A 17,252-nucleotide genomic window follows, 5' to 3' on the forward strand; every position below is an offset into this window, starting at 1 on the left:
TCTATTCAGTGAGACACACCGAAAAGCTGAATGGAGTGGGATTTCATTAGCGCTGATCAAAGGTTTCATCATGCATTTCATTGTTCCCATGTGTCTTGACAAAACGGTCACCAAGCACAATCTGTGGCGGTGATGTTTTCGCAGCAGCACACTTGATCCACATGAGAAGGAAGTAAGTTGCATTTCTGTGGAAATTATGCTGCAGTTAAGGCAGTATTGAACGCAGAAGATACAGAACTCTGTTCATGTGTCTTTAGACCTTTTTTTATTTTTTTATTTAACCAGGAAAAAGTCTCATTGAGATTAAAAATCTCTTTTACAAGAGCGTCCTGGCCGAGACAGGCAGCAGCACAATTACAGGGTTTCAGACATAAAGCACTTAGCAACAATGAACATAAATACAGGAATCACAAAAATAACCATTCATCAGAATCTGTCATAAGTCATCAGCAACAAAGCGATCAAAAAGAGGCAATACGAGTTAGTTAAAAACATCTACAGTCAGATGTTTCTGCCTCCAGATCATTAAGACGACCTTTTAAAAACATTCAAGGAAACCAGCTCCCGAAGATTTAAAATGTCTTGCGACCGATTCCAAGAAGAGAATCAAATTTAAAACTCTGCTGCTCGCTTACAAAACAGCGACAAAAACGTCTCCTCCTTACTTTAACTCTCTCATCCAGGTCTACACTCCCTCCCGCCCTCTACGCTCTGCCAATGAAAGGCGTCTGATCCAACCTTCACAACAGGGTCGTAAGTCTCTGACTAGACTCTTCTCCTCTGTTGCCCCCTGGTGGTGGAATGAACTTCCAAACTCCATGTGATCTGCAGAGTCCCTCTGCACCTTTAAGAAAAAGCTAAAGACCCAGCTCTTTATGAATACCTACTAACTTAATGATGATGGTCTCCATATTATTGATGATGATGATGGTAATGACGATGGTTTTTGTTTGATAACGACGACTTATAAGATGGTTTCTATACTGATTAGAGCTCTCAAGAACTGCCCTCAATGTTGTGCTTTGCCTCTGGTCACTTCCTGTCAGCACCTGTGTGTCCAATCAGACTCAAAGCTGATCGTTTGCTCTTACTGACATTGTTCCCTTTTTTCTAGATCCTTGCTTGTGTTCTACTTACTCTCTGATGTACGTCGCTTTGGATAAAAGCGTCTGCTAAGTGAATTGTAGAATTGTAGAAGAGGGAGCAGCATACTTGAACGCCCTTTTTCCTAATTCGGTACGGGCTTTAGGGATGGTTAGATGGTGTAAATCCTGCGAGCGAAGATGGTAACTTCCATTACTTTACTACTAAGTATGTAGCTCTAGGTAGGATGGAAGCAGACCGAGAATACCCTTATAAATAAAAAGGGTACCTTATATATATTCCTTCACTCCCATTAACAAAGCTTAGAAATAAAAGCCAGCTGAAGCCGTTTTGGCACATAGATTGGTAGGTCGATACCAGGGATGAAGATTTGGGTCATCACTGTGAAATCAATTACACACTCTGCATTTGCACTGTGACAACACAGCTCCAAAGATGTCATTTATCAAATACTACTTTCTCTACATCTGTGCTGCAGCAGAATTAAAGTATTAACTCTCAGCTGCTGCGATTTCTTAAATATTACACTTCATATAAATAATATAAAATTCTGTGAAATTCTGTTTTTTTTTTGGGGGGCGGGGTCTTTATTTGCCAGTTAAAAAATCTGTTGTGTCACGCGTGTTGCATCTCCACAATCACGAGGAGAATGTGGCTCACTGTGTGTTTTACAGTGTCACTGTTGATACAGGCGCAGATGGAGGGGATGTGCCCTAAATAAATATGTAAGTAGTCATGCTGGGTTCCTGCTCCTCCTGCTGCTCCCACTGATGGTATCGATTTAATTGCTCTCTTAAAGTCCAAATGCCTCAACTGAGTCGTTCTCAATGCAACTAGTCAGCAAAAAAAAAAAAAAGGCTCCAGGTTCCTGACTGTGAGCTCCATGCGATTGCGATTATCTCATTCATATTTTCATCTCTCCTCCCCTGCGTGCACGATTCAAGTATTTTTCACTTAAACCCTCTTTGAACATCTTTATTTTGTCAAAAACTACAAAAATTTTACAGCAACACTGTTGCCTGGCAACTTGAAGTATATATACTTGAATGTTTTTAATGGTGCACAGTAACTTTTTTGTGCAGCGCTACTTATCTGCATTGGTAAAGCATACAATAGATGAAAAAGGGGAAGAAAGTCCAACACAAAAAGTCCATTATGTGGATCCTTGTTCTAGATTGAACACTCGGCATTTAACTTCTTTCTCCAGCAAGAGATTGTTTATGCAGTCTACAGCATTATAAAGGCATGTTATGTTCCTTTGCCCCCTTTAACTCTTTCATGTCTGAAACAAGAGATTCACATAAAGCTGACAAAGTCACTATTATAGATACTTGGTGCACACAAATAATGAAAATTCACCCGAACAGACCAACAAGAGTAATGTGTTGTTTATTTTTAGGGAAGATTTATGTGAATACCAATCCAGGACAGGGACCTTGAGAGCACACCACATGAGGGACTGTGGATGGGGCTGAATGAGGTCATCTATAAAAAAAAAATTAAAAAAATGGCCATACCAGCTAGTGAATCTACAGAAACAGTAAAACGCGTTCTCGCATCTTATTCTTTGTTAAGGTAATTAATATAAAGTGATGTAGAGCTATCTTATTTGTGTTCAGACAATTTAATATTTGATTGATTTATGTTTCTGTTCAAGGCTGCTTGGCGAGAGAGAAAAAAGAGTTAATCCGTCAACATGTGAGGAAACAATTGCTTCATTTATAATTCCAGCTGTTAATGAGTAAGGTCATCTGTCATTTGGTGTATATCTTACCACCTGATGGATGTTAGTCCAATTAGTATTATTTTGAACTGGGCTTTTTGTCCGCACCATTTGCTTCGACTGATTCTAAGAATTAGAACATCATGTCTTAGAATCAGTCGAATTGGTTTTCTCTCTAATCTGCAATTTTCAAAGGAAATAAAAAAAAGGTAAACCTGGGTAATTAATTTAGACTAAATTTCCAGAATGTCCAATAGAAAAGATATTTCTCTCTGAATAAAAATCTGATATAAAGGCATTTAAAAAAACAAACAAAAAACAAAGGGGCTCAATGAGTCAGTGTTGAGGCCTCATTGTCAAACAGGTTTGACAACCTCACACACCTTACTCACTCAAATACTCATCCGAAGACCCCCTACACAGTGGTGCTCTTCAACCGGATTTAGTTGCTGCCGTCTTAAGGAGCAATCCAAAGCTCCTACTGCTGCTCAGAGGAGAGAGGATTAGGGTGGGAGATCTTAGAAGACATGAGCGAGCATACATAATAATAATAATAATACATTACATACCCTTTATTTATAAGCACTTTAAAAAAACTCAAACACACTTTACAATAGTTAAAAACAGAAATAACAGCACAGTAAGGACAGACTAACAGACGTTGCAACATTACACACAAATCATAAAGATAACAACAATAAAGGTAAAACTACAGAAAACAGAAAATACATCACAATCATACATTAAAAGCTTCTTTAAAGAGATGAGTTTTGAAAAGTGATTTGAAAGTAGGAGTGTTGAATGTGTGTTGGGAGTGAGTTCCAGAGGGAGGGGGCAGCTATGGAGAAGGCTCTGTCCCCCCAGGTTCGGTGCTTGGTTCTAAGAGGGGGAGGTTGGCTTTTGAAGAACGGAGGCTGCGTGCAGGAGTGTGAGGGTGAAGGAGAGCCGTGAGGTAGGAGGGGGCCTGGTGGTTAAGGGCTTTATGTGTGAGGAGAAGGATTTTGAATTGGGTACGGTAAGGGACAGGGAGCAGATTTTGCAGGACAGGGGTGATGTGTTCGGGCGTGAGTGAGGAGGCGTGCAGCAGAGTTTTGGATGTATTGAAGTTTATTAAGGACTTTGGATGATGTGCCGAAAAGGATGCTATTGCAATAGTCGAGTCTGGATATACATGAGTGCAGTTTTTTTACTGACTTGACACGCACCCTTGTTGAATATCAGTCATTGAGTGGACGCTTCAGACAATCAGACTTCAATGAAACTTCACATCACAGGAGTTTAGAACTGACCTCAAAACAGAGAATTAAAAAAACACACTATAAAACAATCTGTGTTTAAAACATACAGAGTTCACAATTTAGGCTACTCTTAGGGCACAAGAGGCTTGTGTTTTATTTAAAATCAGTAAATACAAATACAAATAATAATAAATAATTTAATAATTATGCACTACACACAATATACACACAATATACACACATTAAACAGACTGCATGTACTCCATGAGGTCTTTGTTATCAGGTCACACACAGAGACAAAACACTGTTATTCTGTATTTTATCAGAATAATGATGATGCATATTTGTGCAGACACACACAAGCTGACTGACAGCTGAAAGGTGATCAGCTGATGCCAAGATCACAAACTGACTTCACCTGCGCTTCAGGAGAGAAAAACAAGTCTCTTAATTAAAACATATCTTTTGCTTCTCCTCCTCTTCACTCCCTTGCATATCTCCTTGCATCTCTGGTGGGAGGGGCTTAGAAGCAAGAACGTGTTGAGCACTCATTTGTCAAACAGGTTTGGCTGCATCAATGTCATCAGCCGTGCACATGCCTGGTGTGTGGAGAAGCTCAGAAGCACAGGGACAGGGTTTATAAATAAACCAAATAAACGCAGATGCCGTCAGTGACCCCTGAGATGTGGCTTTGGAAAGCGGAGGAAAGGCCGACGTTTATCTTGTAGAAACTAATAAAGCACTGTCTCTCAGCTGGGGAGGTGAGTCAGCCCAAAAATAGCTTCATTAGAGAGCAGCAGTGCTCTGATCATGTCTCTGAGGTGAGATGACCACAGGCTGCACCACACATTCAGCTAAGACCCCCGAGGCAGACTCACAGTTTAATCCGTTTCTACAAACATCCAGGTACTTGAATAGATAAAGACAATTTGGTGTTACAGTCGATTGTTATGGTGACAATCTCCAAATAGAAAAAAAAAAGTCAATCATGTTATCAAGCTTCTTTTGTTAGATAATGATGTGTTGGCCTGCCTAAGCTGTCATTACACCTCATTCACTCAAATACTCATCTGAAGACCTCCTACACAGTGGTGCTCTTCAGCTATGTAAATGTGACCGTTTGGCAAATACCAGGAAAAAAAATGCTGCCCTTCTAAAGTCAAACTTGATTGTTTTCTAGAATAGAAAAAACAAAACAAAAAAAAAAACGACAAATCAATAAGCATCATTTATCCAGTTCATTCCAGCTGGTTTGGCTTTTTGGTCATATTGACTTTCATGTCATACAATAACTCTAAGCTAAAGGCAGCCAGTAATCTCATAGTATAATGGAAGTGAGGTGAAAAAGCCTGCCTTTAAAAATAAATGAAGTAAACGTTTCAGCAACTGCCGACCTCACAACCAACATGTCATATAGCTTGTGTCACAAGTATGTTACAAAAAGAGTGAGACAACAACACAGTGCAACAGGATTTAAGTCGGTCATAAGATAAACATCACAATAAAAGAGGCTGAGAGCACAATGTGTGTGTTTGCAGCGATGAGTATGTGTTTGTATGAGTGAGAACACAACAGCACTGAAGCCAGTCTGCAGACCTTACAGGAAAAGAGACTGACTGCATGATTTCTTCCTCGCTCCTTGCATCCTCGGTCGAAACTGGATGTAGTTGCGGACCTGCCGTCTTAAGGAGCAATCCAAACCTCTCACTGCTGCTCAGAGGAGAGAGGGTTGAGGAGGGAGATCTTAGAAGACATGAGTGAGCATACATGAGTGCAGCCTTCTCACGGATGGTTTTTGACACGCACCCTTGTTGAATATCAGTCATTGAGTGGACGCTTCAGACAATCAGACTTCAATGAAACTTCACATCACAGGAGTTTAGAACTGACCTCAAAACAGAGAATTAAAAAAAAACGCACTATAAAACAATCTGTGTTTAAAACATACAGAGTTCACAAATAAATAATTTCATAATTATACACTACACACAATATACACACAATATACACACAATAAACAGACTGCATGTACTCCATGAGGTCTTTGTTATCAGGTCACACACAGAGACAAAACACTGTTATTCTGTATTTTATCAGGATAATGACGATGCTTATTTGTGCAGACACACACAAGCTGACTGACAGCTGAAAGGTGATCAGCTGATGCCAAGATCGCAAACAGACTTCACCTGCGCTTCAGGAGAGAAAAACAAGTCTCTTAATTAAAACATATCTTTTGCTTGTCCTCCTCTTCACCCCCTTGCATATCTCCTTGCATCTCTGGTGTGAGGGGCTTAGAAGCAAGAAAAAAGATACAAGTGTGGGGATGCATGGATGCAACTTAAGAGAAAGGAGATGCAGCCTAAGAACACCTAGCATGTCTGCTTCATAGCCTTCTGAGCGCAGCCTGCTCAGGTGTGTCAGACTTCTCCCCCAAGGGGAAACTTTTTTGAGCTGCAACATGTAAACACCTATTAGATTTGAGCTTTGCATGAAAAGAACATTTTTTGTTAAATTTCAGCCTTTAATCTAACCCTACAGCTTCCCGACTGCTTTCTTAACTTCACAGCAGTGCAAGAACACATCAATCAGCAGGCCTAAGCCGGGAGTCAAAACCTCTGACTCCCTTGAGGCAGATTCCACCCAAGGACGTGTCAGGTCTGGCTAACACTGACATAATGGACTCAATCAAAGCTTCAAAAGTGCTTTACTGCATTATCGACAGACCTGTGCAAGACAATCTATCTCTATCTCTGTTGAGCTATGAAGAGAAATAGCCACAGTCTGCTCAGAATTACATGAAACCCTGGATAGCACCAGTCAGAAGATCAAGCTACATGCTACATCGATACCCGAGCTCTGGAGAAGGGATGGAGGGTTCATGGAGCTAATATCGCAGATGATATCCCCAGTCTCCTTAATCACACAAGTGACAGAAAAAGTAGGAGATTTGGAATCTAGACAACATGGAAACAATTGCCGGATAATGGGAGTGAAAGAAAACTTTGGAGCTGTTTGTCTGGAACAGTTTATGGCTACACAACTTCAGAACTCACTGGGCTTGGACGATACCCCCGACGTTTGACCATACTTACAGAAGTCCACTTCTGAAGCCAAAAGATGTGAAATCCCCCAAGACCGATGGTGGTCCAGTTTGAATACTTTCAGGAAAAGATTTTGACATTTTGAAGAGTGCATTGAGTCAGCGCCCCCTTCGAGAATAACAACAAACAGATCTTTATCTACCAGGATCATTCGGCCACAATGTGAACACCATGGGCAGCTTTGAGGGAAGTAAGAGACCTGCTACTCAGCTGCTCTAACACCAGGTTTGGTCTTCTTTTTGCCTGAATAGAGAACAGAGATCAAACTGTCGACAATAAGGAGATGGATTGATTGTATTTTACTGACAGTGTGCCCAACCCTCATGGGTTAATAAGACACCAGAAATTCAGTAACAGTGCTTAAACAATCCATGACATTACAAAGTTGCATGCTTCTGTTACAGCTCAGTCTTAAATAATGTATTCTGTCTTTTCTTCAAGGCCTTGCCGATAAAATTGCTACAAATAAGAGCTCCTTTTCTGAAGCACAATTTTTAGAATTTCAAAATCATCAAACCAGAAGAAATCAACTTTAAAGGAAGACATTAAACTCTGTCTTCCTTTCAAGTGGCATTAACCCTAAAGGTCTCTAAAGCTTAAAACCCGATTCTGATTCGGATCCTGATTCTGATAAAGCTTGAGGTAACGTTCCTGAATGTAACTGTGCACAGAGGGATCTTTGTCTTTTTGTTAAATAGAAGACGCAAGCCACACCTGGACGTATACCTGTAGCTGATGATCTAATTCTGCATGGCGGTGACATCAGAGTCTAATCCTTGATGCCCATGTCCTGCAGACAGGCAAGCGCGAGTTCACCTCCTGGGAAATAAACATGCAGATGGTTCCTGAACAAGCTAACATAACAAACCCCCATGCAGTCAACCATCGCCAGTGCACTCTGCAAACCCCAGCTAGCAAGCTGTCAACATAAAGGAGGTAAGAAGTGCACAATACATAAGATAACAGTATAGATATTTGATCTTACATTAGGGGTGAAAGGGACAAGATGAGCCAGGGAGGTGAGTTGAGCCACCTTCCGTTTGTAAAAAAAAAAAAACTGTGAATATATGTAATCTATGTATTTTGTTTATTAAGACTGTTTACTCACTAATTATGGAATCAGCTGTCACAGAAAATTCCCAGCATATGAAATGAATAGTATGTTGAAACAAAATTGATTAAGTTCAATCATTACACTTCAAAAACCTCCTTCACAGGGGCCGAGGTTAATTTTCAATATCAGCCCAAGTAGCCTATAAAAAAGTAAGCAAATTGTATCTACAGATCACCTCAGAGCAGCACAATCATAATAAAAGGTGAAAAAAGGCAAACCGAGAGATAGCAACAGAAAATAAAAAAAAACAGTTACATTAAAGCTGTCAGAAAGATTAAAAGAAGAGCTCAACATTAAAGGGATACTTCACCCGTTGAAACATGAATCTGTATTAACATTGGGTCATATGTGTAGAAATGTGAAACACATTTTGAAGTTGGTGTCTTCTTGCCTGAGAAAAGGCAGAAAGTGTCTTTTTGGCTCATGTGCAGGCCACTCCCACTAAGGTCAGGTTTACAGACATATTTACTTCAACACTTGAGGCCGTTTCCTCAACTGATTCTGAGATTTCTTCCAGAGGGAATTAGCATCTTGGAAATTCCTGGCAGAAAACAAACTCTATGTCTGTGTCCATAGGCAAACAGTGAGAGCACCGACTCTACCAGTCTGCCCCAGCTCGAGCCGGCCCGGGCGCCTCGTCCTCACAGCTGCAGACAGGTAGGCCTTATGTCTTGGCTGCTGAGCTGGCAGCGGCCTGTGGCGGCCAGCAATATAGCAATATAGCCGCGAGACGGTTGCTGCAGACAGGCCGATAAGTTTGGATTCTGGGAGTGAGTTCCCACCCACTGATCTGTGATTGGTCTGTAGCTTCAGTGGTCCAAAATATGAGGAACTAGCGTTGTAGTTTCACCCCGCTAACCGCAACAGCTTTTAAATATGACGATTTTTGCATCATCGGAAGCTACTTTTCAGACTCAGGGAAAAATGAGGGCGGGATGCACGACTATTCAAAAATACTACCAGGTTTCTAATGATACAAAGCTTAATGCAAATGGGTGAAGTATGCCTTTAAGTACAGAACAGTCCGATTAAAGAAACAAAAAAAGTGTTGATTGTGACCAATAATAAGAAGAACAGGAATAAAAATATGTGTAATAAATGAAAATGTAAAAAGCTACTTTTGACTATTGCTCTAGCTTGGCTTGCTACATTTCTCCCGGGAGTAGCCTTGGTGTAGTGAAGCTTAATTATATACAGTAACTAGTAGCTTACTGTAGCTCACTACACTTACATAACAAGTAGCTTACACTGTCACTGCCTATTACTGAAGCTATGACGATTGTCTAAAAAAACCCATCACAATTCCTTCTGTGTCTACTCAAGAGCGGGCTGATTTAATAACACTTCATTTATCCGTTCACTTTTTTTTCCTTTTCTTATATCAGTCATAAGCTGCAGCAATAGTTCAAAAGGGAATATATGGCAGTAGTTAAATACTATTATTTCATCATATTTGATCTATTCATTAACTCTATTTCAAAGAGATTGGATTTTTCTCTCTCTTCCTTCTTTTCTTTGTCTGTCTCATTCTTTCAATTCTCTAATATGAGTCACTTTTTTCAGATACCTCCAAGCTTGCAGCTTTGCTTCCAATCATTTTTCCCACCAAATAAACCCCACAAATAAATTCTAGATATGAACTTTTAAATCTGAATCCATTTGACAGGGGCTTCACTTCCAGGACATTTAACAACATCCAAAGTATCGATCCACCAACGAGAACTAAAATATTGTCTGGAAACAGATCTGAAAATAAACATTCTTGAGGATGTCTGGTTGGATTCCATCTCTGACATGCATTCTTCTTCTCTTTATGGAAGAAAAGGCTTCATTCAGTTCATTGTGTTTCACAGAATGTATTACCCTAATGACAGACCAGCTCAAATATACCCTTCAGTTAACCCTCACTTTCCTAGATGTCAAATCTAGTCTCATTAGGCCACATGTTCTGGTCTTGCCCTTTCAATTTCTGGTCCTCCGTATTCAGCTGCCTTTCACTATATTACGGGTGATAGGCCCATTAGGTCTTTGGGGGTAGAGCCTGTGGAAATTCATGCTCCAAATGCACAAAAGAAAGCAAAAGAAGTGTTGTCCTTACTCCAACTTGAGAAAATTAGATTTATATGTATTTAAGAAATTATTATTGTTTTTTTTTTTTTGTTGAACAGTTTTTATTGGGTTTTCAATTAGCAACATCAATGTACATTTGTTTGCAACATACACTGCAAATACATCTGCACATATTTAGCACAATGAAATGGATAGTGTCTGAAGTATACTTTAACTCCTTCCCTCATCATTCCCTCCCATCCCAGCCCTCCCACCACCCAAGTGACCCTCATGTCCAGATGTTGATGACGGTAAATATTGCATTAATATTTATAGTAAACTTAAATCTATCCGATACAAATATTTATTTTAAACCGGATTGAAGATGGATGGTTTTAAAGTGTGGTTAGATTTTAAATTGCAGGGTGAAGCTGATGTGGAAGACTTTTCCCACATAGTTACACACAGAGTTAGTTCTTCCTCTCTCCTATCCTTGATCCAAGTAATGAAGTATTTAGTTTTTCAGAAAGACCTAGTCTTGTTTAAAATATTTAAGTGACACATTTTCAAAACACTGCTTGTTTTGCTGCTTGTTTTAAAAGCCCATTGAGAGTTAATTGATTAGGGTAATGAAAAGGAAACATTTGGTAATAATATGCCATTGTGTGGCAGCAAATCTCCAAATAAAAGCCCTTTTTAAAAGCTAAGATGTCCCTGGCATGCTGCTCATGTGCCAACTTCTCGGGCCTTGTTAGCACTTTTGGAACATGATAAAGTAGGAAAAAAGCAAAACCCAGGGTGAAAGAGCAGCTGGAGATCTTTAGAAATGAATTTGTCAAAGGGATGGTACAGATTTTGTACAAGGTACAAGGTAAATATTTGTTGAGTTAAGTAATGTGGGTTTCTATTAATATCTCTCCCAAATGATTTTGTAGATTCACTCCTGGTGTAATGGACTCTCATTTCTGAAATCTGTTCCAGCCCTGCAGCCTTATCCTTGGTGTCATAGATTACTCTTGTGAGTAAGACTCTGACGTAGGAGCACACAGCAATTAAAGGTAGAAGTTTTTTTCACTGCACAATGAGCCATAGTAACTGCTGAGCTCCATACCAAGCACATGGAAACAAACCAGTCCCAATAGGCACTGCGCTTAATCCAAATATGAATTGCCGGGCTTCTAATGCAGGTGTCCTGAACCCACCCCAGGATCATTTCAATGGATTCTGTCAACTAGCCTGTCTCCCTTGTGGTTGGCTGGTTCTTGGATGATGCAGGTCTGAAAAAAACTGGTTTTCATGTCATAGTGTCTGAGGGAGGAGGATGCCTGGGTAAACACTTAGCACATGGCAACAGATGGTAGTAGGGAGCTGCAAGCATTAGTGGGTGGTCTGGTGTTGGCTTGATCTGATGTGAAATGTGTACCCACTCAATTTAAGGTGTTCTCAATCTCTCCCCCCCCCTTTTCCTCCTTAAAATATGATGAACCTGCCATTTCCCCCCCCTTCCAATCTCCTGAAGGTAATCACATCTCATTAACCGTTCTATATTCACGACTGTGGAGCTGCAATCCATCGAAACAGGACATCATGTGTCACGATGTGGTCCACGCTGACTTGAAGACCGTGTCAAAATAAATTAGCAGCAGATATTAATAGAACGCAGATTCTATCAACAAAAAAAAAAATCACAGCCATATGTATGGTTACATGCAGTGCCCTTTCTGCTTCTGGGAGATGCACACCAACCCCGTTCTTTGCTTCTTTCTTTTTTATTGTGTCGTCATGGTGATGGATTTTCAGTCTCTGTGTCTAATTAAAGAGGGAGCTTTAGATGTATTGACGATCTCTCATCATCACAGAATGCTCTCCCCTTCCAATACCTTGGCACGTCGTCATCAAACAGTCAATCTTTTATTAGAAACATGTACGTGCAGCCACAAACAACAGGCGCAAACACATCAGAGACAGAGACAGCTGTTGTAATGGCACTTTTGTTCAAATGATATTATTGTTTGATTTCCCTCCTCTTCGTGAACAGTTTCACATATAAATCCGGCCTGACCTTTGCTGAAACGACTGTGATTAGATTAGTTTGTTTTAGAAATAAATGTCTCAGGAGGTGCAAGTTATTCCCAAGTTTATCCCAGAGTGTCAGAGATCAAAAAAATCAAGGTCTTAATGAATACACAAGTTTCCATAGTTAACAGCAGAATAGAAAAAGACGGGGCCAAATGCTTGCCAGTTTTAACATGGCTTTTCACGCCATGCTTTCCATGGTGTGGTAGAAGATCACAGGAACATTAAGTGACACTAGGCAGTTCATTATAAATGTGACGTTTGGGGACAACGTTATATTTATGAAGATTAAACTGATTACTTAATCGAATGACTTTTTATTATCGTCTTAAAAACGAACAGATTTGAATGTCACTCCGTTTTTTACGAGCGCTGAACCACGCTGTCTATGCTCTGGATGTTGGTCATCTTCTTCAGTACCTGGTTCACTTTGGCCTCGTCGAACAGTTTCGAGTGCATTAAAAGAGGCAGGTTCTTTGGTCTAAGCTGATTAAAATGAACCAGTTATTGTATAGCCAATATTAAACACTTTTATACGCAATCTGAATTGCGGCCAAACTAAGAGAAATGCCAAAAGACGGACTTCAAGTAGCATTATTGTTACACCTCATTACATTGTGTTTGATCAAAGTAAAAGGCATGTCATTGTATGACCTATTAGAGGTTATGCTGCACTTAGACTTCCTGAAACTCAGTTATTTATTAAAATTCTATCTGAAGATAATATTCAACGTACATGAATGTAAATAAGAGCTATTTTAAGCACACTCAACAGCTTTAGCTTTCCCTAACAGAGTGCGTGTTTTCAATGATTTTGAAAATCAATCAGGCAGGAAAACACTGGAGGGTCCTTTACTTGACAGGTAAGGATGATTACAACACAGGTTAATACAGCGTCTGAGGATTAACTTGAGGTGATTTTGGTTGACCTTCCATATTTGACATGATTGATGGTCATTGTATTCATTTCTCTATTCTGAGTTTGATTACATTTTCTATTCTATTCTTAGGGAGATCATTGTACAAGCTTTGTGTCATTGGCCTGTGTGTTCTCTGTGCTTAACATCCAGTTCAACTAAATCTGGCAACACGCAGAAAGCTGCTCTGCATGAGCAGTGCAACCACACCCTCTTGTGTCAGCTGATGTATCTGCAGTCTGGGCAATCAACAGCACAACACAAGACTGTATTCCGCAGTCTGCAAAATGATATTTTTCCCATCCGCTATTCAATTTGTAATACTTGTTCAATTTCTACAGTATTCATATTTTTTGTTTTCCATCAAAATGCATAAAAGTAACGGATTCATTTGTGTATTTCATATAGAGAAAATGTGTAACAGTTGTAATGAGTCATTCTCTATGTTTATACATATCCTTTCATCCTTAAAATGTTGGATTATATGTCGACTTGATGTTAGACATCAAGGTTGAAAGGACAATGGTTTTTGTTATCAAAAATACCTTTAATTTGATGCCAACCTGACGCTGGGTTGTGGGATCAGCCCAGCTGGGTTTGGACATCCTTCTCATGTTGAGATAAATGTGAAAGAAGACATTGGGTTTGATGTTCTCCAATTTTTTTTTATTTTTTTTTTAGCTAAAACAGATGTTGGGTTTCACTGTCAAATAGATGTTGTATTTTAGCATCTGCTTAACATTGTGTAGTGATGTCAGCCTATTATGGGGATGGATGTCTAATCAACAATTTGACTTTGAGTTTGATCCTTTTTTAAAATTTTGACATTTGTGTTGATGTCAACCAGAAGTTTGGTTTTGAAGTCAACATAATCTTATATTTTTATGCCATTGAACATCTGGTTTTGACACCAACATGATGTTTGATTTTGATGTCAAAAAGATGTTGGTTTTTTAGATCTAACAGATGTTCCGTTAAATGCACTTCAAGTAATTTCATTTCTTATAAAAAAATAGATATTTTAAATTTTCATATTTATTAAGAGAAATAAACGACACAAATAAACAAAGACAACTGAAAGGAATGTGGGGGTCTGTGTTGTGTTTAGGCGGTTCGTGAGAGCAATCAAAAGCCACTTTCTGCTTGCAAAAAGCTTTGACCTGCAATCCATAATGGTTTATATTGATTGGAGAGTGTCCATCGGTTGTACACTTCTTTTCACAACACATTGTGTGATACAATGAGTGGACTATGGGGTATGATAATGCTCACTCAGAAGCGGGTACCACTACAAAATGGCGTATTCACAATATAGTGCACTAAGTGAGTAGTGTGTGATTTCATACACGGCCATTGTGTAAAGCCTGAAATTTTCCCTGGTCATCAGGTATTTTTTGGTGGTCACCATTATTGTTTCTATTTATCATAACAAGTGAGATTGTGCACGGCTCACACAAAGAGCAGAGTTAAGTAAAAAATGCAGAGTTTAATGAACAGATCAGGTCGGTACACAGGTACTCTATTCTCCAATAAGGAGCAGGGAAAAGGCAACAGGAGCAGGGAGCAGGGAAAAGGCAACAGTCAAAAAAACAGGCTTTGATCATACACTAAGAAGTCACTCGCTAAGACAAAAAAGGTCGGAATCAGACAACACTAGGAAACATACAACTGATTGGCAATATAGGGGAAGGACACACTGGGTTTACATACACACACTGACAATCAGCAGATAAAGAGGCGCATGCAGTTGAGCACAGTCAGGGCATCATGGCAGGGGAGCAGAAGGGGGAAGCAGGTTCTGGAAGACAGAGACAAGGGTTAAGTAGAAAATGAAACAGGAAATGACAATACTGACAAAATAAAAAACTAAAACATGATCATATTTAACTTGACGTGTCACTATTATTTTGGAGCTGCAAATCTGGTAATCTGCAGCATGTGACTTAAAAACATGTAAAGTACATATTAATACAAAATAAACACAATGTAGCAGAATGTATATCCAAGTATTCTTCACTACACTTATGCGTCGTCAAAAAAAAGTAATATTCGATCAGGAGTATCTATACTTTGAACTTTGACTCCTGTGCTGGCATGCAATCACTGATCGTTTGATCGTCACGAGTATGTAAGATTCACAACTGTGGAGCTGCAATCCATCAAGAAAGGACATCATGTGTCACGTTGTGGTCCATTGAAGAATGTGTCAAAATAAATTAGCAGCAGATATTAATAGAACGCAGATTCTATCAAAACAAATCAAATCACAGCCATATGTATGGTTACATGCAGTACCCTTTCTGCTTCTGGGAGATGCACACCATTTTTGATTTTGAATTAAAAGTAGTGTGGGATTCAGCAGTTCATTTTCTTGCGTAAGTTTGGGTAATTTGTCTACAGGCATCCGTCCTTGATTTCTGTTTTCCTTATTCTGTTTTTCTTCTGCATCGTTTGTGGTGGCCTGGAAGTCATTGTGAGCAGTGGGCCCCGGCTCTAGTCATGAGCAGGGTGGGCAATGCTCCCCCCAAGTGCTCTGACTGCCCTACAAAATCATCTCGCTTCATTTAAAAAAAAAAATTAAAAAAAAAAGAAGCTGAAAACAATTTTATTTTGTCCTTATCGATTTGACCAATCATAAACATGCAACATTCAAATACTCAAAGTTTGAAATTTTGGTTCGGTGATATCGAAATTGGAAACAGCAGGGAGATCATCAGTTACTTAACAACATGCAGCCTACGTTGCTCACGCCCCCATAGCAGTTAGCTTGATAGCTGAATTTATGTTTGCTACTGTGATTTCAGTTTTACTTAGCACTGCAGTGGCAACATTTTTCTGTGTATCTCTCTCTATCTGTCACCCACCTTGCACCGATTTCTGGTTGCTTAACATTGGGACACCGCTGTTATGGGGCCGCAGCCAACAGAGACATGCTCCTTGGTGTTGTTTAAAAAAATGTAAAAAACTTATTGCGAATTACAATTATAATTGTAGCTTGCAGGTCTGTCCTCAGGTCTATTGCTGCTAAAGCTCTCAGTTAACCATCCAGTCCTCTTATCCGGGCTCTCTGAACTCGGCATATCAGGATCTGCCCTCTGCAGATCCTTGTGTCCTACCTCTCAGCGAGCTCTTTTAGAGTGTCTTGGAAGAGAGAAGTGCCTGAAGCGCGACCAATCTATCCAGAGAACTGCCTCAAGGGTTAGTGCTCGGTCCTCTTCTCATCTCCATATAAAACTCATTTGGTGCAATAATCCGCTCTCATGGCTTCTCATACCACTGCAATGCTGGCGATACCCAGCTCTTCCTGTCATTCCCACCAGATGACATTACAGTCTCCTCAAGAATTTCATCATGCCTTGTGTGTACCTCTTAATGGATGAGTGAATGCTACCTCCAACTCAACCTCTCAAAGCCTGAGCTCCTTGTCATCCCAGCCAGTCCCTCTTTGCAACCACAGATCAATATCCAGCTTGGTACAACCAAACTCATGCCATACCAGTGGGCATGAGAACCCATGATTGATGACCAGCTAACATTACATCACATACTTACTGGGCGGCAGTAGCTCAGTCTGTAGACTCTTGGGTTGGGAAGAGGGTCGCCAGTTCAAATCCCAATGTGGACTAAATTACTGAAGTTGTTCTGTTAACTGGAGAGGTCCCAGGGCACTTTCCGAGTTCTGCTGAGGTACCCTACTCCCTGCATAGCATGCAACACCTGCATAGCAGTGTGTAGCAGCCCCACTCTGACATCTCTCCACTAATGCATGTCCACAGGTCCTGTTCCTGCATGTGTGTGAGAAGCATGAGTTAGACCATGTTTCCCTGCAGGAAGCAGTGGCTTTTCTTATCCATCTTACCTTAGAAGAGGTGGACAACCTTATTGCTACACACCTAGCATTTCTGAGCAAAAAAACACATGAGCCTG

Source organism: Labrus bergylta, chromosome 7, assembly GCF_963930695.1.
Source record: "Labrus bergylta chromosome 7, fLabBer1.1, whole genome shotgun sequence".
In the NCBI taxonomy this organism is placed as follows: domain Eukaryota; kingdom Metazoa; phylum Chordata; class Actinopteri; order Labriformes; family Labridae; genus Labrus; species Labrus bergylta.